The sequence below is a fragment of the Ixodes scapularis genome, unplaced genomic scaffold (assembly GCF_016920785.2).
Source record: "Ixodes scapularis isolate PalLabHiFi unplaced genomic scaffold, ASM1692078v2 PGA_scaffold0__279_contigs__length_252992795, whole genome shotgun sequence".
NCBI lineage: Eukaryota > Metazoa > Arthropoda > Arachnida > Ixodida > Ixodidae > Ixodes > Ixodes scapularis.
Genome location: NW_024609835.1, coordinates 220,858,382 through 220,885,117, shown reverse-complemented (window position 1 = coordinate 220,885,117; position 26,736 = coordinate 220,858,382). Strand labels below are relative to the sequence as shown.

General features: G+C 44.5%; 1 pseudogene; it reads right to left on the bottom strand.

Annotated features, from left to right (window-relative positions):
* Positions 1–74: 74 nt before the first annotated feature.
* On the bottom strand, positions 75–15,447 carry LOC115317675 (annotated as a pseudogene).
* Between the last annotated feature and the right edge of the window lie 11,289 nt (positions 15,448–26,736).

Here is a 26,736-nt window from a genome sequence, read left to right as displayed (position 1 = left end):
GGCGAAAATAAGAGTGTAAATAATTTTAATTACAAAGTAATGAAGGTAAACAATTTGAAAGATGAAATATGACGTTACACTTCATCGTCGTAGTAGCTTCCTCCTGCTGGCTTGGGATCTAAATTAACGACGTCTTCCACTAGATCACTTGGTTCAGTCTCCAGATCCACGGAAGGTACACTGGCGGACGTGGCCACAATTTCAACAGCGGGGTCAGCAATCACTTCGCGGACTGTTTGATTCTCCTGTGTGTCACTACGGTTGCCAGCTTTTTCAGTTTTAAGTTCAACATACGGCGGATCAGTCAGAGCGGGCTCAGTATCTTGCATTGGCTGAGGTCTAATTATGTTCTTTACAATTTTCTTAATTAAAATATGTTCAGTGGGAATGTTTCCGTACTGGGAAGCGGGTGTTGGCTCCGAGGAAGTTGGCCGATAAGGGACAACTGTCGATAACAAGGCCAGTTGCTGCTGTGATGTTATTTCCACAGGGTCAGCGGTTTGCGCTGGAGTGGATGACTGCTCCGAGATGGTGGTTGTCTTCGGTGTTGTTATTTGTTCTGAGGCAGATGTTGGCGCTCGAGTAGCCGGCTGCTCTGGTTCAGTGGTCTTATATCGCGTTGTTTTTTGTCCAGCTGCAGCGCTGGGTCCCTGAGTGGCTGACTGCTTTGAATCAGGTGTCGCCTGAACAGTTGGTTGTTCAGGTGCAATGGTTTGCACTGATATAGCTGGATGCTCTGTTTCGGTGGTCTTCGGTGATGTTATTAGTTGCTCTGTTGCCGAGGCTTGTGCTAGAGTAGCTGGCTGCTCCGGTTGGTTGGTGTTCGGTGATGTTGTTAGTTCTGGGGCAGATGTTTGAGCTGGACTAGCTGGTTGCCCTCGTTCGGTCGTTTTCGGTGAGTTCGTTTGTTGTTCAGGTGCAGATGTTTGTGTTGAAGTAGGTAGCTGCTCTGATTCAGTGGCCTTTTGCGATGTTAATGGTTTTTCTGGTGCAGACGTTTGTGCTGGAGTAGCTGGCAGCTCAGGTTCGGTGATCTTTGATGATGTTAGTTGTTTTGGTGCGGGTGTTTGATCTGGAGTAGCTGGCTGCTCTGGTTCAGCTGTCTCTTGATGTGCTGTTCGTGGTTCAGGTGCAGCGGTTTGTGCTTGAGTAGCTGGCTGCTTTTGCTCAGTAGTCTTCGATGATGTTGTCAGTTGTTCAGATTCAGCGGTATGTTCTGAAGTAACTCGTTGCTCTGGTTCAGTTGTCTTCGGTAATGTTATTGGTCGTTCAGGTGCAGAGGTGTGTGCTGGAGTAGATGGCTGATCTGATTCAGTGGTCTTCGGCAGTGTTGATGGTTGTTCTGGTGGAGTAGGTTGTGCTGGAGTAGCTGGCTGCTCCGGTTCGTTAAGCTTCGGTGATATTGTTTTTTCTTGTTCAGGTGTTTGTGTTGGTGTGGATGGCTGCTCTGGTTGAGTTATTTCCTGTTGTGCGGTTTGTTGTTCAGGTGCAACGGTTTGTACGGGAGTAGCTGGCTGCTTTGGTTTATTGGTCTTCGTAGATGTTATAAGTTGTTCAGTCGCAGAGGTTTGTGTCGGAGCAGCTGCTTTCGCTGGTTCTTGTGTCTCTGCGGATGACGGTTGTTCAGATGCAGCCGTGTGCGCTGGAGTAACAGGTTGCTCTGGTTCAGCTGTCTTCAGTGATGTTATTAGTTGTTCGGGTGTAGAGGTTTGTGGTGAAGTAGCTGGAAGCTCTAATTGTGTGGACTTCGGTGATGTTAGTTGTTCTGGTGCAGATGTTTGTGCTGGAGTAGCTGGCTGCTCCAGTTTGGTGGTCTCCAGTGTGCTCGTTGGTTGTTCAGGTGCAGCTGTTTGTGCCAGAGTAGTTGACTGCTTCGGTTCGGCGGTCTTCTTGGATGATGTGGGTTGTATAGGTGCGGAGGTTTGCACTGGAGTAGCGGGTTGCTCTGGTTCTTGTGTCTTCGGGGATGGTGGTTGTTCAGATGCAGCCGTGTGTGCTGGAGTAACTGGCTGCTCTGCTTTAATTGTCTTTGGTGATGCTATCAGTTGTTCTGTTGCAGAGGTTTCTGCTGGGGTATATGGCTGCTCTGTTTGGGTGGGCTTCAGTGACGTTAGTTGTTCTGGTGTAAATGTTTGTGCTGCAGTAGCTGGCTGCTCCGGTGCGACGGTCTCTCGTGTGTTCGTTGGCTGTTCAGGTGCCGCAGTGTGTGCTGGAGTAGCTGACTGCTTCGGTTCGGTGGTCTCCTGGGATAATCTGGGCTGTATAGGTGCAGAGGTTTGAACTGGAATAGCTGGTTGCTCTGGTTCTTGTGTCTCCTGCGATGCTGGTTGTTCAGATGCAGCCGTGTATGCTGGAATAACTGGCTGCTCTGGTTGAATTGTCGTTGGTGATGCTATTAGTTGTTTCGTTACAGGAGTTTCTGCTGGAGTAGCTGGCTGCTCTGGTTGGGTGGGCTTCGGCGATGTTAGTTGTTCTTGTGCAGACGTTTTTTCTGGAGTCACTGGCGGCTCCGGTTCAGTAGTCTCCCGTGGGTTTGTTGGTTTTTCAGGTGCACTGGTTTGTTCTGGAGTAGTTGCCTGCTCCGGTGTGCCGGTCTCCTGAGATGTTGGTTGTTCAGGTGCAGCAGTTTGTGCGGGAGAAACTGCCTGCTCTGGTTCAGTGGTCTTCGGTGATGTTGGTAGTTTCTCAGGTTTCGATGTGTGTGCTGGAGTAGCTGGCTCCTCCGGTAGTTTTGTGTCCGGCAATGTTGGTTGTTCAGGTTCAGCGGTTTGTGCTGGAGTAGCTGGTTGCTTTGGTTCAGTTGTCTCCGGTGTTGTTATTAGCAGTTTTGTTGCAGAGGTTTGTTCTAGGGTAGCTGGCTGCTCTCGTTGGCTGGTCTTCGGTGATGTTAGTTGTTCTGGTGCAAAAGTTTGTGCTGGAGTAGCTGGCCGCTCTGGTGCGGTGGTCTCCCATAGTCTCGTTGGTTGTTCAGGTGCAGCGGTTTGTGCTGGACTGGCTGACTGCACCGGTTCGGTTGTCTCCTGGGATGCTGTAGGTTGTTCAGGTGCAGAGGGTTGTGCTGGTGTAGTTGATTGTTCTGGTTCAGTAGTCTTTCGCAGTGTTGATGTTTGTTTTGATACATAGGTTTGTGCTGTAGTAGCTAGCTGCTCGTGTTCGGTTGTCTTCGGTGATGTTTGTTGTTCTGGTTCAGGTGTTTGTGCTGGAGTAGCTGGCTGCTCTGGTTCAGTTGTGTCCTGCGGTGTTGTTGGTTGTTCAGGTGCAGCGGTTTGAGCGGGAGAAGCTGTCTGCTCTGGTTCAGTGGTCTTCTGTGATGTTGCTAGTTGTTCAGGTGTGGATATGTGTGCTGGAGTGCCTGGCTCCTCCGGTAGTTCTGTCTCCGGTGATGTTGGGTGTTCAGGTGCAGCGGTTCGTGTTGGAGTAGCTGGCTGCTTTGTTTCAGTGGCCTTCGGTGTAGTTATTAGTAGTTGTGTTGCATAGGTATGTGCTGGGGTAGCTGGCCGCTCTGGTTCGGTGGTCTTTTGTAGTCTCGTTGGTTGTTCAGGTGCAACTGTTTTTGCTGGAGTAGCTGCCTGCACCGGTTCGGCGGTCTCCTGGGATGTTATTGGTTGTTCAGGTGCAGAAGGCTGTGCTGGAGTACTTGATTGTTCTGGTTCAGCGGTCTTTTGCAATGTTGATGGTTGTTCTGTTACATAGGTTTGTACTGTTGTAGCTGGCTGTTCTTGTTCGGTGGTCTTCGGTGATGTTTGTTGTTCTGGTTCAGGTGTTTGTGCTTTAGTAGTTGGCTGCTCTGGTTCATTTGTCTCCTGTGGTGTTGTTGGTTGTTCAGGTGCAGCAGTTTGTGCGGGAGAAGCTGTCTGCTTTGGTTTAGTGGTCTTCTGTGATGTTGCTAGTTGTTCAGGTGTGGATGGGTGTGCTGGAGTAGTTGCCTCCTCCGGTAGTTCTGTCTCCGGTGATGTTGGGTGTCCATGTGCAGCGGTGTGTGCTGGAGTAGCTGGCTGCTCTGCTTCAGTGGCCTTCGGTGTTGTTATTAGTAGCTGTGTTGCAAAGGTTTGTGCTGGGGTAACTGGCTGCCCTCTGAGGGTGGTCTTCGGAGATGGTAGTTGTTCGGGTGCAAATGTTTGGGCTGGAGTAGCTGGCTGCTCTGCTTCGGTGGTCTCCCGTAGTCTCGTTGGTTGTTCAGGTGCAGCGGTTTGTTCAGGAGTATTTGACTGCACCGGTTCGGCGGTCTCCTGGGATGTTGCTGGTTGTTCAGGAGCAGAGCGTTGTGCTGGAGTAGTTGGTTGTTCTTGTTCAGTAGTCTTTTGCAATGTTGATGGCTGTTCTGTTACATAGGTTTGTGCTGTTGTAGCTGGCTGTTCCTGTTCGCTGGTCTTCTGTGATGTTTGTTGTACTTGTTCAGGTGTTTGCGCTGGAGTAGCTGGCAGCTCTGGTTCAATTGTCTCCTGTGGTGTTGTTGGTTGTTCAGGTGTAGCAGTTTGTGCGGGAGAAGCAGTCTGCTTTGGTTCAGTGTTCTTGTATGATGTTGCTAGTTGTTCAGGTGTGGATATGTGTGCTGGAGTGCCTGGCTCCACCGGGAGTTCTGTCTCCGGTGATGTTGGTTGTTCAGGTGCAGCGGTTTGTGCTGGAGTAGCTGACTGCACAGGTTCGGCGGTCTCCTGGAATGTCGTTGGATGTTCAGGTGCAGAGGGTTGGGCTGGAGTAGTTGGTTGTTCTGGTTCAGTAGTATTTTGCAATGTTGATGATTGTTCTGTTACATAGGTTTGTGCTGTTGTAGCTGGCTGTTCCTGTTCGGTGGTCTTCGGTGATGTCTGTCGTTCTGGTTCAGGTGTTTGTGCTGGAGTAGCTAGCTGTTCTGGTTCAATTGTCTCCTGTATTGTTGTTGGTTGTTCATGTACAGCAGTTTGTGCTGAAGAAGCTGTCTGCTCTGGTTCAGTGGTCTTCTGTGATGTTGCTAGTCGTGCAGGTGTGGATGTGTGTGCTGGAGTAGCTGGCTCCTCCGGTTGTTCTGTCTCCGGTGATGATTGTTTAGGTGCAGCGGTTTGTGCTGGAGTAGCTGGCTGCTCTGTTTCAGTGGCCTTCGGTGTTGTTATTAGTAGTTGTGTTGCAAAGGTTTGTGCTGAGGTAGCTGGCCGCTCTGTTTCGGTGGTCTTGAGTGATGTTAGTTGTTCTGGTGCAGATGTTTGTGCTGGAGTAGCTGGCTGCTCTGGTTCGGTAGTCTCATGTAGACTCGTTGGTGGTTCAGGTGCAGCGGTTTGTGCTGGAGTAGCTGACTGCACCGGTTCGGCACTCTCCTGGAATGTCGTTGGTTGTTCAGGTACAGGGGGTTGTGCTGGACTAGTTGGTCGTTCTGGTTCAGCGGTCTTTTGCAATGTTGATGGTTGTTCTGTTACATAGGTTTGTGCTGTTGTAGCTGGCTGTTCCTGTTCGGTAGTCTTCGGTGATGTTTGCTGTTCTGGTTCAGGTGTTTGTGCTGGAGTAGCTGGCTGCTCTCGTTGAATTGTCTCCTGCTGTGGTGTTGTTGGTTGTTCAGGTGCAGCAGTTTGTGCAGGAGGAACTGTCTGCTCTGGTTCAGTGGTCTTCTGTGATGTTGATAGTTGTTCAGGTGTGAATGTGTGGGCTGGAGTAGCTGGCTCCTCCGGTAGTTTTGTCTCCGGTGATGTTGGTGGCTCCGGTGCAACGGTTTGTGCTGAAGTAGCTGGCGGCTCTCTTTCAGGGGCCTTCGGCGTTGTAATTAGTAGTTTTGTTGCAGAGGTTTGTGCTGGGGTAGCTGACTGCTCTCTTTGGGTGGTATTTAGTGATGTTAGTTGTTTTGGTGCAGATGTTTGTGCTGGAGTAGCTGGCCGCTCTGGTTCGGTGGTCTCCCATAGTCTCGTTGGTTGTTCAGGTGCAGCGGTTTGTGCTGGAGTAGTTGACTGCACCGGTTCGGCAGTCTCCTGGGACGTCCTTGGTTGTTCAGGGGTAGAGGGTTGTGCTGGTGTAGGTTGTTCTGGTTTAGCTGTCGTTTGCAATGTTGATGGTTGTTCTGTTACATAGGTTTGTACTGTTGTAGCTGGCTGTTCCTGTTGGGTGGTCTTCGGTGACGTTTGCTGTTCTGGTTCAGGTGTTTGTGCTGGAGTAGCTGGCTGGTGTTGTTCAATTGTCTCCGGTGATGTTGTTGGGTGTTCAGGTGCAGCAGTTTGTGCGGGAGAAGCTGTATGCTCTGGTTCAGTGGTCTTCTGTGATGTTGCTAGTTGTTCAGGTGTGGATGTGTGTGCTGGGGTAGCTGGCTCCTCTGGTAGTTCAGTCTCCGGTGATGTGGGTTGTTCAGGTGCAGCGGTTCGCGCTGGAGTAGCTGGCTGCTTTGTTTCAGTGGCCTTCGGTGTTGTTATGAGTAGTTCTTTTGCAGAGGTTTGTGCTGGAGTAGTTGGTTGTTCTGGTTCAGCTGCCTCTTGCAATGTTGATGGTTGTTCTGTTACATAGGTTTGTGCTGTTGTAGCTGGCTGTTCCTGTTCGGTGGTCTTCCGTGATGTTTGCTGTTCTGGTTCAGGTGTTTGTGCTGGAGTAGCTGGCTGGTGTTGTTCAATAGTCTCCTGTGGTATTGTTGGTAGTTCAGGTGCAGCAGTTTGTGCGGGAGAAGCTGTCTGCTCTGGTTCAGTGGTCTTCTGCGATGTTGGTAGTTGCTCAGGTGTGGATGTGTGTGCTGGAGTAGCTGGCTCCTCCGGTAGTTCTGTCTCCGGTGATGATGGTTGTTCAGATGCAGCGGTTTGTGCTGGAGTAGCTGGTTGCTTTGGTTCAGTTGTCTCCGGTGTTGTTATTAGCAGTTTTGTTGTAGAGGTTTGTTCTAGGGTAGCTGGCTGCTCTCGTTGGGTGGTCTTCGGTGATGTTAGTTGTTCTGGTGCAAAAGTTTGTGCTGGAGTAGCTGGCCGCTCTGGTTCGGTGGTCTCCCAAAGTCTCGTTGGTTGTTCAGGTGCAGGGGTTTGTGCTGGAGTAGTTGACTGCACCGGTTCGGCGGTCTCCTGAGATGTTGTTGGTTGTTCAGGTGCAGAGGGGTCTGCTGGAGTAGGTGGTTGTTCTGGATCAGTGGTCTTTAGCAATGTTGATGGTTGTTCTGTTACATAGGTTCGTGCTGTTGTAGTTGGCTGTTCCTGTTCGGTAGTCTTCGGTGATGCTTGCTGTTCTGGTTCAGGTGTTTGTGCTGGAGAAGCTGGCTGCTCTCGTTCAATTGTCTCCTGTGGTATTGTTGGTTGTTCAGGTGTGGAAGTGTGTGCTGGAGTAGCTGGCTCCTCCGGTAGTTCAGTCTCCGGTGATGATGGCTGTTCAGGTGCAGCGGTTTGTGTTGGAGTAGCTGGCTGCTCTGTTTCAGTGGCCTTCGGTGTTGTTATTAGTAATTCTGTTGCAGAGGTTTGAGCTGGGATAGCTGGCTGCTCTCTTGGAGAGGTCTTCGGTGATGTTAGTTGCTCTGGTACAGGTGTTTGTGCTGGAGTAGCTGGCCGCTCTGGTTCGGAGGTCTCCTGTAGGCTCGTTGGTTGTTCAGGTGCAGCGGTTTGTGCTGGAGTAGCTGACTGCACCGATTCGGCGGTCTCCTGGGATGTTGTGGGTTGTTCAGGTACCGAGGTTTGTGCTGGGGTAACTCGCTGCTCTGGATGCGAGATCTTCGTTGATGCGAGTTGTTCTGGTGCAGATGTTTGTGCTGGTGTAACTGGCAGCTCCGGCCCGGTAGTCTTTCGTGGCTTTGTTGTTTGTTCAGTGGCAGCGGTTTGTGCTGGAGTAGCCGATTGCTCCGGTTCGGCGGTCTCCTGGGATGTTGTGGGTCGCTCAGGTGCAGAGGTCTGTGCTGGAGTAGTTGGTTGTTCCGGTTCAGTGGTTTTCTGCGATGCTGATGGTTGTTCTGGTACAGAGGTTTGTGCTGTAGTAGGTGGCTGTTCCTGTTCGGTGGCCTTCGGTGATGTTTGTTGTTCTTGTTCAGCTGTTCGTGCTGGAGTAGCTTGCTGCTCTGGTTCAACGGTCTCCTGTGGTGTATTTGGCTGCTCTGGTGCAGGAGTTTCTGCTGGAGAAGCTGTCTGCTCTGGTTCAGTGGTCTTTGGTGATGTTGTTAGTTGTTCTGGTGCAGTAATTCGTGCTGTAGTAGGTAGCCGCTCCGTTAGTTGTGTCTCCAGTGATGGTGATTGGTCAGGTGTAGCGGTTTGTGCTGAAGTATGTGCTTGTTGTTGTGCAGTGGTCTTCGGTGATGTTATGTGTTGTGCTGTTGCAGTCGTTTCCGTTGTAATAGCTGGATGCTCTGGTTCAGTGATCTTCGTTTGTGTAGTTAGCTGTTCAGGTGAAGTGGATTGTGCTGGAGTAGCAGGCTGCTCTGATTCAGCGGTCTTTGGTGAAGTTATTAGTTGTTCTGTTGCTGAGGTTTGTGCTGAAGTAGCTGACCGCTCTGGTTGGGTGGTCTTCAGTGATGTTGGTTGCTCTGGTGCAGATGTTTGTGCTATAGTAGCGGGCTGCTTCGGCCGGCTGCTCTCTGGCGATGTTAGTTCTCCTGGTAGAGGTGTTTGTGCTGGAGTAGTTGACTGCTTTGGTTCAGCTGTCTTCGATGGTGCTATTGGTTGTTTGGGTGCATCGGTTTGTGCTGGAGTAGCTGGCTGAACTTGTTCAGTGGTCTTCGGTGATGTTGATAATTCGGTTGCAGAGGTTTGTTCTGGAGTAGCTGGCTGCGTAGGTTTTCCTTTTTGTGGTGATGCTGTTGCTTCTTTTGGTGCAAAGGTTTGGGCTGGGGTGGCTGGGTGCTCCGGTTCAGTGGTCTTTTGGGATGTTGTTCTTTCTGCCGGTGTAGATGTCTGGGTTGGAGTAGCTGGCTGCCCTGGTTCAGTGGCGTCCTCTAGTGTTGTTGGTGGTTCAGATGCAGCTGTTTGTGCTGGAGATGTTGGTTGCTCTAGTTCGGTGGTCTTCGGTTGAGTTGTTAGTTTTTCAGGTGCAGCGGTTAGTAATGGAGTACCTGGTTGATCTGATTTAGGGCTCTCCTCTGGTGTTGTTCCTTGTTCAGGTGAAGCAGTGTGTGCTGGAGTAGTTGGCTGCTCTTGTTCAACGACTTTCTGTGATGTTGTTTGTTCAGGTGATGTAGGTTTTCCAGGAGTAGCTGGCTGCTCTGATTCAGTATTCTGATGTATTGTTGTTGTTTGGACTGCTGCAGTTGTTTCCTGCTGTGTCGGTGGTAGCTCTGGCAGGGGTGTTGGTTCTAAAGAAGGTGGTCGTACGGGAGTTGGGGTCTGTTCTGATGTGGTTTTTGTCTTGTGTGGACTTGGTGTTGGCTGCGTGTCAGGAGTATATGTTTGTAAGGGAGAAGCTGTAGTTTGCGGCTGCGGGTTTTGCGTGCGTGGTTCCTCTGGAACTTTAGTAGGTGTTGGGGAATGCGGCGGCTTAGGGTAAGATGTGGCCTCAGAGGTTGGAATTATCTTTGAAGCAGATGTTGGTTCTTCGGTCGGAGCAGGCAGGGGAATCTCGAAGCAATCTGCTCTGTACGGCCAGTCACAGACGTTATCCTTTGCGTTGAACTGTAGACCACGTGGGCAGATCATCAGCAGGGGCGTTCCCTGTGGGAAGTACTCATGAGGAAGCAGGCCAGGTAGATATACTGATTTTACTGGAAACGTAAGCAGATCTCAATTGCATCGCGACGCATTGTGTTTTGGTGAAACAATGTACTGGAACCGAATTTCATAGAAAGTGGAGAATAGCTTGTATTTTTATACTTGTTCATAAGACCACATAATAATGCGATATAACATAAAACACATACCGCGAAACTTAAAAGAACTGGTCCATGCTGCGCGTATGAAAAAAAATCAGTGTTGTTCACAGGCCTAGTGATGATGTCAAGATAGTTTTTGGTATGTACCAAATAGGCTATATAAAACATAAATTAAGGTATTACTTTTTTAAGAAGGCCTCTATTACAACTGTTATAGGGCTTCTTGAAAATCATGCCATCATGTTGTCTCCATGAAGGTGCGTCTAAGGTTTTCTGCCTTTAAGGAAAGCTCACGACACCTATTGGAGTCCACTGACTAAGGGCGCCAACATCGTAGTTTGCCAGCGTGTATTCACATGAGGCTTTTTGTTTTAAAATCTCCCGCTTTCTAAACTTTGAAAAAACTATACACACAAAGGCTAATCTGATGAAGACGACAGGATGATATGTTTTTCAATACGCTCTACAATCATTCTATTAAAAGGTTCGTGCCCAAATTAATGTTTAAAACGTGAGCTAAAGCCTATAATAAATAGCCAGTGTGGCATATCATAAAATTATCTGTACCTGGTCAATACGACCGTGAAGAATACTGTGTATTTCGATTAGCGTTATGTGCACCAGCTTTTTTGAAGTCTTGTCATTAGTTTGTTGAAACAACCTGTACGCTTATAATCAACCGTGTCTGTTTAAGATAATATTTCTTGCTGCTGAATAAACATCGGTTAAAACAAAGTCCTTGATTGCGCTTTTACATTTTTGTATACTAATGTATAGCAACGATTCAACAAAATAATTTTTAATTCGAGAGCTCTTCCAGCGTTTTTTTTTTCTGCTTAAAAAAAACTCAAAATTTAGTCCAACTTTAGTTGAGTTTATACTGTGGAATTAAAACGATAACATTACTTGTAGTCCAATACCGTTGTAGGCCTAGATGGTTCTTACAGGAATAATTTGAACATCGGCTTGCGTCAGTAGACTCTTTGCTAAATCTCCCCAGCGCTCCGGCCGGCACTCAAGGAATCATGGAACGGCAGTCCTTCAGCTCCATAATGACTGGCAATTTCAACCAATTCGACGGCTACACAGTTTTGGCTATAATCCGGAGTCACCCTGACCAAGCGTTGTGTAGTGTCCAAGGACTTGTCTTATTCTTTTCAAAATTTCTCGTCAATGTCAGCGTTTTAATACTGTGCACGCAATCCACCTTTCAACCTGACTGAGCTGCAGAAATTTCTTACAATATTATGATTATCGTGATTGTTGTTTTAGCAAGAATTGCTTAAAAATTTGGCAATTCACAACAACTAAAACCAGGATTAGCTCGGAGACAGGAGCTGGTTATAGCATTTTTAGCGTTTCTAACTTAATATCAGCGCCTTTGACGATGCACGAGAGTGATAATAATTTAAGAGATTTCTGCAGCTCAGTCAGGTTGAAGGGTGGACCGCATGCACAGTACATAAAAAAAAACGCTGACATCGACGAGAAATTTTAGAAGTGATATGACAAGACCTTGGACTCTATTCGCGACTCCAGCAAAACGGACGCCGCCAAGCGGGAAAACCGGGAACCAGTCGATCCAGGTCGCTCCGCGCCCCGCCGCGTCTCTGGTGGCTTTCGCGGACACGTGCTGTCGGCGCGGGGCGAGCAATGTAATTTGACGAAGGTCCGAACATTTCTTAAGTTTGCCCGAGTGTTCATTAGTGTGGTGAAGCCTCAGTAGATTGTTTCTTTCCATCACGTGTTTGAAAGCCCGTTTACTCCACAACACACGGTCGCGTGCTTTCAATTTCTCGGATGGGGAGGAATCACGGAAAAACATTTTGATTTCTTGTCTATCTGGAATCACATTCAAAGTGACGACTACTTGGTAACTGATAAGTGGTTTCTTTATAAGGATGTAGAACAGTGGACTGAGGACATCAGATGAGGTGTTTCACTGGAGGGGACACCAATGTTGCAGTCAAGTGAATGGGAAAATTCGATAGCTGCTTTTCTTGAGTTTTGTTGTGCTCGATTAGCTTCAAGTTTGAGCCACTAACGCCGGCCGGTGCGTTGGCTATTTATCTTGGCTGCTTTTTGTCGAAAAAGACCACACTGAAGGAGTTGGGCTGATTTCGCAAATACTTGATTCAGAAAACCTGCTCGCTGCATATGATTAATGAGTGAAATCATCTGCTTTCAAAAGATGGGGGACGCGTCTCGCAAAGTTAGAAGCTGTCACGGCATTAGGATCTATCGCGCCTCCAATATTTACATTATAACCCCCGTCGAAGCCAGCACCAATATACGTCTACATTGATCAGGTTGACCGGCCACAAAAAATATTCATTTTATCCGTTCAGGATTCGAAGTCAAGTTTAATGCAGAGAGGTCTGAGCGAATCTCCGATGAAGACTCTCCTCAGTTTGTTCGCATTCGTCTCCGTTCTACCGGCTAGAACCATTTGGCTAAGTTTAAGTAGTATCTCTCTGTCTGTCAAATATACTTTTATTCAGCAGTTCACCTAATAGTTAGTCAACAAGTTCATATTTCAACCCGAAGAACATACTAATTTCGCTTTGTGGGACCTTAGTACGTAATATAATACATAATCCGCATATTCGTCAAAATGACTTCTCGATTGCTACTAAAACCTGAATTTAAATACGAGTATCAGCTGCTTAGTGAAGCGCCAGCGGGTTAAATGCTCCTTGGCTCAAGAAGCGCTTGCTTAATTTTCGTAATTTTCCTGCAGCCTGTGTTCTTGACAGAGCATGCGACTGGAGCTGTCTCTTGAAAAGCGGACACGCACAGAAGCTCAATTTCGTGAACAGATAAGCCGCATGGTCGAGGCATGCGAGTTAGCTAAAACTTACTCTCGGTGGAACAATTCTGTAGCCATCGCCGCTTTCCTTAGATGACCAAAACTAATTAGAGTCTATTACCGTTTCTCTGAAGCCCATAGTTTCGGTTTTGAACAAAGTCTCCGAAACGAAAGTTTGACATGAAAAGAACGAAAAACACCGGGAAAACAAAACTATGCTCGGCAAGTTTATCTGCACCGGCTACACTTAACCGTCTCAGTTCAAATACCCATAAAATTGGGCATTAAACAAAAGAAAATCTGTTAAATTGAATGCGCCACCCATTCAGGCGGCCCGGCCGAGCCGACGCGACCTGGACCCAGCCGCCATGTTTGTTTGGTGGTGGCGGCCCCTATAGGTCGCTGGAGTCGCGAATACGTCGCTTTTACAGCGTGACTATGAATTACACTCAAAACTGTGTAACCATTGATGTGGTCGAAATTACCGATCACTGGGGAGCAAAAGCACAACCGTTCCCATGATTCATCGAGTGGAAGCCGGGGCACTTGGAGGATATAGACGTTTTCTGCTTCCTGTAGTTCTCAGTCATGTTTGTCTCATATATTTTATGCTGGACGAAAAATAATATATAATTTCATCCTGGAATATGCGAAAAAATATCGGTGAGGCGAAACAAAAATGTGTGACAATCACGCATTTTTCGTAAGAATCTTTGACCGGCGTTGAGATATCAAAAGGACATTTTACCGTATACCAGAGTGAGAACATTCAAGATGGATGCGCCCTTGTGGAAAACGTGTATAAGAAGCGGCTTTTTATTTTTGCATACTTGACTTTTTATGTATTGCTGGAGGATGACTACAAGATTTGATGACAAGCCCCCAGAAATACCATTACTGCACAGCGAGCAAAGCACTTCTTTTCGTCTTTCGCATTAAGAGTTTGGTTAGAAAAACAGGAATGTGAATGATGAATTGTTCACCACAGCGTCTGATAAAAGGACAATTTAACGCCAAGCATTTTTGTGGCTGCAAACCATTTTGGCTCTTCAAGATTGTTGCGGGTGATGGTTCGAAAAAACAAAATTTCCGCTTAAAAAAAGAATAAATCTGAATGTTCAGATTGTTTGTATTAAATGAGGTAATGGGGAGATGTAGTAGATTGGTTCTTTAACTCGTTGACGCTGCTCAATAAAGGTGACGCCTTTGCGTAGTCAGTTTGATGTTAACAGGATGATGGTGATGATTAAGTCTTCAAAGGCGCAACGACAACGATGGTTATATTGCGCAAATTTAAAGTTATTTACAATAAAAAACGAAGCTTCAAGACAGCTCGATAAAAAAATACAACTGGCGTAAATACCTAGTCTCTGTCAGAAAAACAAAACAAAACACGACCATACGGCACTAGAGGACAGTCACCAACTTAAAACAGGATGAAAGGGAGGAAGATGCCTAAGAACCTTAGGAAAGCTAGATGGGCGTATTGGGTTGCATTTTTATTGGGTGTCATTATCGGAGCCCAAAGGCAATCTACAAAAACACCTTAATAACAATTCAATTTTACACGATGGTTATCTTCCCAGACTTACATCAATTTTTTTTATTTTTGCCCGAAGATTAAAATGCTCGCCTGTAATTCATCTCTGACTGTTTTGTGTATCATGTCTTTGGGCTGTTCTTCGTCATGTAATTTTTGAGAAGGAACGCGCGTGCCATGTTACTTTAACATTCTCGTCTTTAATCTGCGTCCCTTTTAACAAGGGCTGGTGACAGAACTTGGGATTCCAGTGGACAACGCGATTCTGGCGTTTTCACAGCAGAGGCAGTGAAAACGACAGAATCCTGGTCTGCTATAGGTTTTCTACAAGCGTTCAGTCCAGCGATACTTTGATATCGATAGATTGGGACGCTGCGACGCCAGCGGGTCCTCTTCTGCTTTTTTTTCTTCGCCTGCGCTTTAACATCTAATAATACATGGTGATATTTGTGGCGTAGTTGCCGCTTGGAGGGCGCTCATTGAACGGGTAGCATTGAGCGTACGGGTTAGAGAGGCTTTCAAGGTATTCTAGTTTCGGATTGGCGTCCATTAAAGATATGCGCCGGTCTGAAATGTTGTTCGAGGTAAAGGCTGTTTATGTGGCGGTTCGAAGCACTGGTTGGCTAGGGGCACTTTATTTTAAGAGAGAAGATAGAACGAAGTTTTCTATACTTCCCTATTCTAAGCTATATGGGCCTGTCTAAAGTAAAACTAGCACATCCGCCTAATACTGTATTGTCGAATGGGTGTTTTATGTTGCTGAGGACTGCAGATTAATGTATATCGCATTAGAATAAAGGCACAGCTTGTGTCTGATTGCAGTCTTATATATGTATAGGAGAATGAAACGGTCCTTCTGACCAGATACTGTACTATCACTCCTTAATAGACATATCTAGAAATTAATGTGCACATTGCTAAAAGGTTTAGAGCACCTCACAATGGCAAAACTAGGGACATCACAGAGCATACGAATTCAAAACTAATTAAGTTAGGTATGAGGCGGCATTAGTAGATTTTTTAAGAATGCCACATTGTGGCCGCTTGCTACCACAGTCGCGCAGTGATTTTGCAGCTTCCCAGGAAAAGCACGCTTTCGAAGGGGTCTATTAACGGCTCTGGATCGTTATATTGCGATGATTTGATATTATGCACGACGTATGTTGTTTTTGCTCTGCATAAGCTTTGTCGAAATGGCAAAAAAAAATTGTTTATTCATACCTGCACGCAGACGTAGTAAGTGGAACAGTTGTACGGGTTGGGTAGATATGTGGTGGTCGCATCGTGGTGGTCCACGCGGGGACATCCCGGCGGAGGCTCCTGAGACTGGCACTGCTGGAGCAGTGTCACACAGGTAACAGCCAGGGCGAAAGGCGAAACTTTCATTCTCCTAAAAGGTGCATAAAAGAAGGTACATAAAGAAAAAAAAGGTTAGAAACAATTAGTCGGACAACAGTTGATTCAGACCATTGTATGAAACAGCGCTTGCCTTTTACGTCAAGCAATATAATGCTTCACACTAATGTGTGAAATTCGAAGTGCCTCGCACTTCACACAAAGTACAAAACAGTTTAGGGTACTGGTGGGGAAAAATGTGAAGAGGGAAAGGTGCCACGGCAGGGGTCCGTTGGTTATTCGTATTTTGTTTCTTTCCCTGACTAGACCCAGTTTTTTTTTCTTAAATTGTGATTATCCGATACAAAGGGGTAAGCCGCCTCAATCTGATCCATTCCCTATCTGCTTTGTGTCAGCTAAGAACAGGGAAACCGCCTTTGGAAGTGTGTTCCTAAGTGCAGAGAGGGGGTGGTGCTTAGGAAAAGAGGGTTACGCTCTGCAGGTTCAAGTGAGAGCAATCTTGTGTATGCTGCAAGAATGGAGGTGTATATTATTCGAGAAATTAAAGCACTGAAACGAAGTCATTCTATAGTAAAGTTGAGAGTTGAGCTAGTTTCTAAGATGACATCATATTAAAACAGAGCGCAGATCAACTGTGCTGAGGAAGAGAAAATAGAACACAGAGCACTGACTATCAACTGATCTATTCTGAAAGAAAGAGGAAGATGAGGCATCGGAAATAAAACGCGCACCAGAAAAAAGAAATAAAACCAGTTGTACCTGAACCAGTTCTGCTACTTCTAGTTCAATCTAGTTGTGCTAGAAAGGGAAGAGGACAATGATAAAAGACCACAAACAAAACACATTTATATTTATGAACAAAAAAGAGAAGGACAGAGAAGAATGAAAAAGGAAAATAAGATAAATCAAAGACTAGGCCGCACAAAAAAATCGTTGTAATCGTTGGCGAGGAAGGCTACTTCCTTAATGAGTGATAAGGAAGTAGCCTTCCTAGCCAACGAATACAATTGATTTTGGCCGGCCTAGTAGTATTTAGCTCTTTTCATTATCCTTTTATCTTTCCTTTTCTTTTGACTTTCTTTTTCTTGAACTTTATTGTACTCAGTAGAGCCACTAATTAAGCTACGCCTATAGTATCGGCACTCTGTTCCCAGATATTATTGTGCGCGCCGCCATCTTGGTGCTTGTGCAGAACAGACGCAACTATCGATCGTCATGATTCAAAAGTGAGACTTCCTCAGCATTAGATTTGGTGCAAGGATGCTCATCCAATGTTGCTTTGATTTGATCTTAAACATTCATGAAGGACGGAAATGAGTTTTGCTGTTAGTTCAGATAAAGCTTCAGACCACTGCTAACCATGCAGTTAAGCCACAAGGTGGGTAAGTGTCGTTACTCTGAAGCGTAGATTATTTGGCGGCACTAGTCTTTGTGTTTTGCTTTTTCTTCCTCTTCCGTTTCTAACATACTTCATTCATGTATCAGAGGTTTCCCTTTTTTCTGATGTGTGTGTTTCAATTCTGGTGCTTCGTTTTTCTGTTTCTTTTACAATATATCAGTCGAGAGTCAATGCTCTGTGTTCTCTTCTCTTCCTCACTGCTTGCACGTTGGTTTTTAATATGACGACGTCATTTAAGTCGAACTTCAAGGAGTTTGTTTAAAAAACGGGGACGCAGAATTAAAATCATAATGAGCATTTGCTTAATGAGTGGAATTCAATGTGATCTTCAAATAACACAAAACAAATGATATATAACAAAAATCTGCCAAGCGTGTTTTTTTTACTGCGGCTTTTCCCTTAAAATGGCGTTTCTTATGGCTCTTTGCATACGTCTGTCTGACCATCCTTGGCATGGAATGTCGAGTGAGACGGTGCGCCCTTTTCTGATTTGCGTTTAGGTGTCGCATTCAATTGTCTGATTTGTTGCTTAATAAAGCTTTAATATATTCAATTATTTTATTTGATCTCTGCATTTATTTTTCGGGCTGAGTGAATGAGGTCGCTTCACGGCAATAAAGAAATAAACGAATAAGCGGAACATTCATCTAAAGCAACGAGAGATGAATATTTTCAGTGTAGTACATACTGACGCGACAGTTCATTTTCTGTGACTGCGAAAAAAGTAAGAAGTTAATTTAATAGTTTGTATGACTGACTAATAACATGCTTGCTCTGGCAACTCTCTGACGCTAGGTTAATAAATATGCCAAACTCGCAAGCTATATTTTTTAATAAGAATATAGTGACTATATTCTTATTAAAAATATAGTTTGCGAGTTTGGCATATTTATTAACCTAGCGTCAAAGGGTTGTCAAAGCAAGCATGGGATTGTGAAAGTAAGACTGTCGTCAAAATCTCAGGTCGCATAGGTGACTTCGTTTTGCTTTTAAGGTCAATACATGGCTATTCTAAAATGAAAGTTTTGTTCTAAAACATGGGGGCTTTACCGGATAATCATTATCATCCATTGGTTTTACAACGTCAAGCAGAATGATATACAGGGTGTTTAAAGCTGTCTTTTACGTATTTAAAAGAAACCACAGGAAGTACTTAAAATTCGTTTTTGCCCCCAAGCCCTAAAATTCGTCTTCACTTCTAACTGAAACGAACCCGCACGTTTATTCTTAGCCTACAATCTTCTAGTAAACTCAAATACATTAAATATTCGATTTAATTACTGTGATCAGGGTATGTGTTTATATCGGAAACTTAAGGCGTCGATATACGAAAACGGTTTAATTTTAAGTTTTTCTACTAACCCGTGTTCAAGATGGCCGTCTTCAAATTTTTATGTTTTATTTATTTATCTATTATGTTGGCCTTCTTTTGAAGGCTCCTGCCAGAGAGGTAGATACATAGTTACACAATTTCACCAAATTTGCGTCAAAGTAACTTTAAAATTTTCAGAAATTTATAACTTTTAAAGGGCTTCTGAGCCCACCAAAAGGAAAGTATAATCAAATCTTAGCTCAAATTTACAGATATAAGAACAAAATATTTCATAAGTTAATGCCGGTAGAACAGACAAAATTTTTTAATGACGTGCTTTTTCATTGAAGAAAAAAACATATTTCAATGATGATTCAAGATGACACGTTAGAGGAGTTAACACGCGTTGGAAGCCCAGTTTACTCTTTAATCGCTTCAACAAAATTATATGATTGAAAACATATATCATATGGTATTGTAGGGTTAAACCATATTATTGTGATTTAGGCTAGATGGTCGCATATGCTTTTCTTTTAAACATAGTTCCGTGTCGAGTTTAAATTTTTATTGTAGATGGAGTAAAACAGTTTTAACAGGTAAATTCTTCTAGTTTCTATTAACTGAAGACCACATTGATTTATAAATCTAGTCAGAAACTCTGTTCGTTTGTCAAGTACAAACAAAGCATAAAACGTACAGCCCAAATTTAAACTTAAACAGAAATTCACTTTTTTGTTAGGAATCTAGACTACACTGACGTACTTTAAGATTTTATTATTTAATAAGCTGTCAACTTGACGTCACTAGTTTAAGTTTTTGAACTTCAGTTTTATAAAGAATAGACTCCGGTAAGCAAAGGTACAAACATTATTAATAAGGGCCCGCCATTGTACATTGTATCAAATTTTAACACCGAGGTATTGAAAACTGTCCGCATTGCATGCGTTTGCATTCCCATTCTATGCGTCAAAATAAAATATGTGAATCAATAACAAAAGGCAGGACAGATTTTGTTATGTGACTGTATGCCGATTTGCGCACTTTTATCCGCATTTGCACGCCTCGCTCCACTGCCTTAAGAATTTGAAATTCCTGGTGAGGTGTAATTGATTATTTGTGTTATCTATTAGGAATTGAAGAAGGCAGTCATCGACATGGAGATTTAGTTTTGTTGGTTTCTTGATATGTGATGCAATGCTATTCACGTATAGTAAATATAGCAATGGCTCCAAGAACGATACCTGAGGGACTCCTGATAATACGGGTAAAGAAGCAGATAAGCTTTCATTATTTCAACCCTAACATTAATTTAATAGAAACGCCTCGATCCACTTCACGGCGTTACGACATAAGCCTACATATTTGGTTTATATACTTACATTTTTGGGGGTATACAGTCAACATATGCATTCGAAAAATCGATCAATTTGACATTAATGTGGTGTTTTGTTGTCTACCGGTTAGAAAAAAAATTAGGAAACAATTCAACAAGTTGCGTTTGCCGCTCAACCTGGCTGATTTTCCTTACAAAACTGCGAAGATTGGCGCAAAAGCTCTCACTGGTGTGGGGCAAATTGTTGTGTAGAGCATTTCATATGACAACGGGCGGAGAGGATAACGGTTTCTCTCTCGCTCTTGGTGGGCGAAGGACATTTACCAGCTCCGCCTCGAGGTCGCTGCTTCAACCAAGGCTCAAGCAGCGACGACGAAAGAGTAATAACCCCGTATACGACTATGTTCAATAAGTTGCTACAGCGGCAAGCAAAAATGACCGAGATCGTAGGGTATATAGATGTTTATACACGAATATAATAGATGTCATAATACTTGCTTTGGGCATATCATAAAGTAAATTTATATGAAAGTCAATTCACAGCCTATTCTTTTTTTTTTTAACAGGTGAGCGTATTTGCGATTCAACAAAAATAAACGAGAAAAAGAAAGATAGAGATATAGAGGGCTTGGGTAATGGAAAATCCTAATGTGGCTGTTATAGCCAAAAGCCAAAAAGCCGTCAGTAACTGTTTGGCCCTTGGCTGGACTAATGGATGGATGGATGGATGGATGGATGCTAATGGCTGTACCCTTTGCAACGGGCGGTAGCTTCCGGTACATAGCCTAAGGCTGAGAAGACAAATATATGATTCCTCCTTCCCTTCTAAGCCAATTTTCTCTCCTTAACGATCACCAGGCAGTGTCGGATATCATCAAAATTACATTTGAAAGATAGAGAAAAAAAAAACTATAATCATTATTTTTTGTTTTTTCCTTCGGCAAGATAGTGGCCAATATTCCTCTGGTGAAACCCTGTCGGCGTTACCCCAGCACCGGACCCACTGGGAGACAGGGGTAAGACTTTGCGCCGGAGCCACGCGGGAGGGAGTCCCAATTTCTTTCTGTCTTGCCTGTCCCCAGCTGTGCTAGTTAGTTGTGCATTATTCAATTTTCCCTATATAATTTTTACCAATCTTCAATTCGGCTCTTTGTGACTATAATCCTTTTCTCTTCCGTCCTTTCATCTTCTCCAGACAAACCTAAGGCCCCGGCCAAATCTGTTACCTTTTTAGGGAAGGTAGGGCACAGCCCCGTGCACCTCGAAACCAAGTGTTCTACTGTCTCGCTCTCATTATGGCAGGCAGCACATAATGTGTCTGTGTCTTTATAAACTTAGCCCTATACGTCCTCGTCCTTAGAACTCCCGTTCTCCTCAAACAGAAAAGAACTTCCCAGTGAATTGTAAAACAGAGTTTCTTTTCGTATGTCCTGTTTTTGTGTGCTGGACATTGTTAGAGCTATGTTTTCAGCATTCGATCGTGCATGCCACATTTTGTTCTGCCTATTTCACTCCATTTTCCACTGAAGTAATCTGCTCAGCCCCCTGACTAGTGTGTAGGTATTGAAATGTAAGCTTTAAGGTTCGGCTTCTCAATTGTGTGTTTAAAAGTTTATTGTATAAATACTTGAATACCTTCCGTGCCCACCGCGTATCATCCATTTAGGTCCCCAACCTTTGTTTAAATTTAAACTAATTGTCTCCCTTCTCTAAAAAAAACGACCAGCCGATATTCCCTCCGTGTACTCCCTCATTTGGTGTCTTTCCATGTGCTTTCAGTGCCAATCTGCCTACGCTTCCTTGTCGAATTCTTAATTCTGATTGAACCTCTAATTTTATGCACAGTACCCCATTGCCAAACGACTGTCCTGGTACCATCACTCCTTTCCATAGACTTTTAAACACTTCATATGTATTATAGTTTCATAGTGCCTAGAGCTTTATAATAGATTATATCTTTCTCCTTTTATAATTATATTCTCCTCATGTTAATCTAGATATTTCCTTTCCTCACTGAGCTAGACTCACAGATATTTGTCTTTTACTACATGGTCTAGTATCATGTCTTGTGACCTCAGGAGTTTCTTTTCGTCGTTAAACACGATTACTCTAGACCAGGGATGGGCAAAATACATGCAAATATGTATCGAAATACAAATACAAAATACATCGTCGAAAATGTATTTAATTACAAATCTAATTACATTTCCAAAAAAGCATTTAAGTACAAGATACAAATACAACCAAATGTGAATTGTCTCCTTTAAATACTTTTCCATATACATTCCTCAAAATTTGCGTCAGCGACTTCGGGGGACCTGCAACGGGTTTCTGGGTATCTCATTTTAATTGTGCATCACACACTCGGGAGTTAGTGTGCGAGGCTCTAGTAACGCGATAGAAATATCACAAAAAGGTGTAATCAGCTTGGACGTAATAGGTGAAATAAGTACAGAGCTTCAAGCAGATTTTTTTTGTCGATTACATTTTGGTATAGACCAACAAAGAACCGAGACGACCAGGACGTGCAGCGCTAGCTGGAGAATTTTTTATTGTCGCAACTCGCACCAGTTACGAAAATCTGGACGATCCGCGCATTTAGGTTGTTCCAGGCAAAAATATGGATGGAAATCAGGCTGGAAAGCATCACAAGTCGTCACAGGCACTTATTTAGCCAGTCTGCCTGTGAACGTCAATTTCGTAATTATTCTTTCCCTGGAATAGCACCGTAATCACAAAGTCATTAAACGCTTGTGCTTGATTGAGAGACACTGCATTCGGTGCAGAACGCAGTTTTCTTCCTGCTCTCGACAGTGACAATAAATCTGAGGGATGTATTTTCGCCCACAAAATTGTATTTAATTACAATTGTATTTGAAATACCTACGTTTTAGTATATAAATACACACGTCAAATACATTACCCGATTTTTAATTAAATACACATACAAAATACACAAAGTATTCAAAACACGTATTTCAAGTACTAAATAATAAGAGCACGGCGGTAGGCACGGGGCTGGTGTAAGGGATTGTCATCCGAGGCGCCATTGAAACCAACATCCGCAAACTCTTAGTGTTAAGTTCGGTGCATTACCCGAGATACGACCACATAGCACTCACTTAAGGAAGCGTCTGGGGAGGCCCGCAAGCATGTACTTGTAGCCATTCGCTAAAATCAATAAAATACAGGGTGTGTGATTTAAATCCCAAACCGATTAAAAACAAATGTGTGAGAGTTGCATGGGCATCGTCTTTGGGAATTTATAAGGCTCGGCGGACATTAGATGGGGGAATAAGTGGCACGGTAAGTAGGCTAAAAAATTACTTTTTCTGATTAACTTTTTAATTATGATTCAATGGTCATGCTACGGTTGCAGTATTGACAGTAGTTACTATGAGAGGCTAAATCAGTTTAAAGATTTTTTTGAAATGCTAGTGGTTTCAATTTTCACGTTTTCGTCAAATGATTTCGAAACTGGAAGCACGAAGGGCACCGGAAATCGCGTGCAAAATGATGCGGAGAAGAATAAAGTACTTGTTTCGGGCGCTTTTTATCATTTGGAAGGCGCGACTTCGGTGCACACGCCAAGAATATGCAGCTGAGATAATAGGGAGCTTTGAAATAGACCACGCGAAACCTTTGAATGACGTCGTAGCCACTACGCGTGGGCCGAGACCACACCCGTCTTCGAATTGACGCGTGGCAGCGATGACACTTTCTGTATGCAAAACTTTTGCGGGAGCTATTCGAAAACTCGCTATTCACAAAATGGGCGAAACAAGGTCCCACTCCTAGGCATTATTGTGGACGGAAGTCCCGGCGCTGTTTCTGCGTTAAATTTCGGTATTAGGCGACGAAAACGCGAAGACTGATATGATGAATATCTTGGAGGCGGTTAACATGTCGAAAACAGTTTTCCTCTAATCGTAGCTGCAGTTAATACTTCAAGTGCGATATGAGCTATGAAACTAACATTTAAAAAAGTGTAATGAAATATTTCGGGTAATTAGCTCTCTTGATTTGATGCTTATTTCGTCATCTGATGTCCGCCATGCCCGATAAACACAACGGGAAAAGATTATTCATTTACAAAGCACTGCGCGAAACCGTTAGGGCGAATAAGCAATCGCAGCTTTTTTGTGTTTTTCTCTTCAAATAACATGGCTGCTATAAAAAAAAAAAAAAAAAAAAAACCTAATTGGTGGAAAGTGCCCATTTCGGTCTCTAGCGTAAACGGTAAAACATGCTTAGTCCAACATACAAGGTCTGCAGGCGACCGATGGGGCGAAGGATACTGATTCCAGCATAATTATTCCACAGGGAACCGTTGGCGCGTGCCGCTGGCACCCGAATGGCGAAGCCTATCTCCCTACGTTGACTCAAGATATCACGGGGTTAATCACAAGTTCATAGCGTACCAAGAGATAGCGCAGCGGGTGTATGATGTCCCAACTTAACGCAGCAGTGTTTAAATAGCGTAAAGGGCGCAATAACCCTACTTTTATTTGGTATTATTTCAGATACCACAAGGTGTTCCTCGCAATCCAAGAGCCCTAAGAATTTAAGGCCTGGCAGAAACTCACGAAAAGAGCAGAATTCATGGCAAACGACTCATTAAAGTATTCTCGTGACACAGTTGCACTCCTGAATACATTTAAACTTGTCTCGCCAATTCTGAGCCACCCAAAAGCTCTCAGTAACGAAGCAGAGGAACTTGTACCGCATGCATCATTCCCGCACGAAATATGATGTGCTCCCCGGGTTTATCAGCAAGATCGAGTAAATTGAAAGTTTTGAAACCGTGAGCCCTGAGTTTCAGGTCAACTTACTGGAAGGGTTGAAATGGTTTGTGTGTCGGGAACATAATTAAAAATGCAATTCATATCAAAAAGCGAGGTAACGATAGAGATCTGTTCATTTGTAAAGTTGAAAGAAGAAAAAACTAACCTTGGTACGGTAGCTGTTGCGTGACTCGTGCGAGCCTTATGTCGATAATATTGCGAAATCCACATAGCAGATCCTCCTCAAGGTTAGCCACTCATAACGGGAGCCCGTAAACAGCCCCCCCCCCCCCCCCCCCACCCCCAATCCCGCTCCCCCAAGAAACCTTCCAGGATATCCGGCTCCGGTCCATGGGCATCACCAAAAACTCTGAATGTGCGCAACTTGACTAATCGAAGTCATCCAAGTTTCACCAAATAGCTCACGCGGCTCTTCCCAAAAAAACATTTAAAGTACGTAGGTCCTCCAATTAGTGAATAAAGCTACAGCTGAACAATATCTGTCGTACCTAAAACAAAATACCTTGTATCCGGAACTGGTATTTGTTATTACATGTAGAGTATGTTCAGTTCAATTCAGAGGTACCTCTTCGTCTCCCGGGTGTATCTATTGCCGTTTCTGAAACCTGACGCAAGGCCACGCGTCGCTAACGTTGATGTTTACTTGAATAGATAGCGTTCAAGAACAAAACCGACTGTAAACACGTCAACAAACATCTGACGTCGAGGCCTTCCTTACGATTGTGGTCGCTGAGTACTTTGGATGGTCTTTCTGGCTGTTCACGTCACCCATAACACCGCAAACTGATGCAAGGAGTCCGACCAAACAGTATCAGCGCTGTTCACTCCTCTTCCTTTCCGTTAATCTTTAAACCACTGCCTCGAAACGTTTGAAGTCTATGTCGGGAGCTCCAAGGGACAGCCCCTTCAATAATACTAAAACACACGGAGCAATTGACTAGATTACGCGTGGTAACAGTTTGCCAAGGAGATACGTCGGACGTGGACCGGTATATTTGAAACGAACCCTGATACTGCAGTTTAAGAGAGATTGAATTAATATTTCTATAAAAGCTATTTGAAGAAGGGCGAATTTTCTAGGCACTCGTTGGTTCGGGCAAGTTAGTTCAGTTTTAAATAGATGCAGGACTGTTTGTTGCTTGGTGTAAACGTACAGTATACACCTTTATTAAACGGCCATTTGATGAGGCAGTTTTAGGCGGCTGTTCTCGATTCGCTTTTCCCCTGCCCAGATTGTACGACGTGAGTAAATATATAATGTTTTGTTTTATTCTGCCGTTTAATATAAAGTGCCTCTGGCCAAAGCGTACGTAGCACCGTCGCATAAAGCGCCTCAACGAAGGACGTGGGAAAGTGCATTACGATGCCCTACGTAAATTAAAGTTTGCACGCAATAAAAAAACAACTACATAATATTCGACATTCGTACAATGTCGAGCAATACATCACGAAACATTTACCGTGAATTAGGCAGTCTCGAAAATGCAGCTGCTAGGCGGTACTCACGTATATTGGTTAAGTCCTTGGGCTTCTCAGGCGGAGGATGAACCGTCCCTATCGGAGGCCTGTGCTTTTATTCGGCGTAGCCGGCGAGCGTGTCATAAACGCGCTTTGCGCAGATAAAGGCGCTCTCTGACGCCATCGCCACATGCGTGCCCATCCCAGACCGTGGCCACACTCGCGACACCAGCCGCAATCGAAACAGGCGCTAGTTTACGGCGTGTTCACAATTAGGAGTAGATAAAGAGGACCGCGTGGGAAACACCGGCAACGCGCTTGCGGTTGGTTGGCGTTCCGTTACCTCTCCTGAAATATTCCGCGCGCAATCTATCCCAAAGAAGCGGAAAGCAGGATATCAGATTACTTGTGAAGGGCGAAATGGCACGAGCTACTTGGTCGAAGGTCTGAAGGGATTGTTCCGCAAGCATTGAACATGAGTATTTTGGGAAGGTGCATTGTGTTTGTTACATACAGGGTGATTTTCGTTTAGATTTTACACACTACATTTAAAAATGCTTTGTAAAAAAAGAATACTTCAAACTGTCCTTTTTTCTGGCTTCAACAAGACGCTGAAACTCGCTACCTCAAGGAATATAATTTCTATAATATCTACAACAGAATTTTCCAGTGAGGTGGTAAATGCTGTAATTAATGTGAGAGCATTGACTGGATCGGAGCCGGCGGTGTCTGTAACCGGAAATGAAAAAAATAATTCTCATTGGTTGAGCAAAACGGCTTCTACATAGCCATTGGCGACTTTCGTGGCCGGTGTTGCCGGAGGGAGGGGGGGGCGGGAGGGGCTGCGGCCGCTTCACGAGAGCGCGCGCTCGGCCGCCGGCCAGCGAATCGTGGCCGTTTACACCAGTGCTCCGCAGGCGCATTCACGAATCATAAAAAGTGCTTAGGTGTCCTCAGAATTTTGTAGGTATCATGCAATAAAAAAATTTCGCAGTGCATTTAAAGTAAGTTG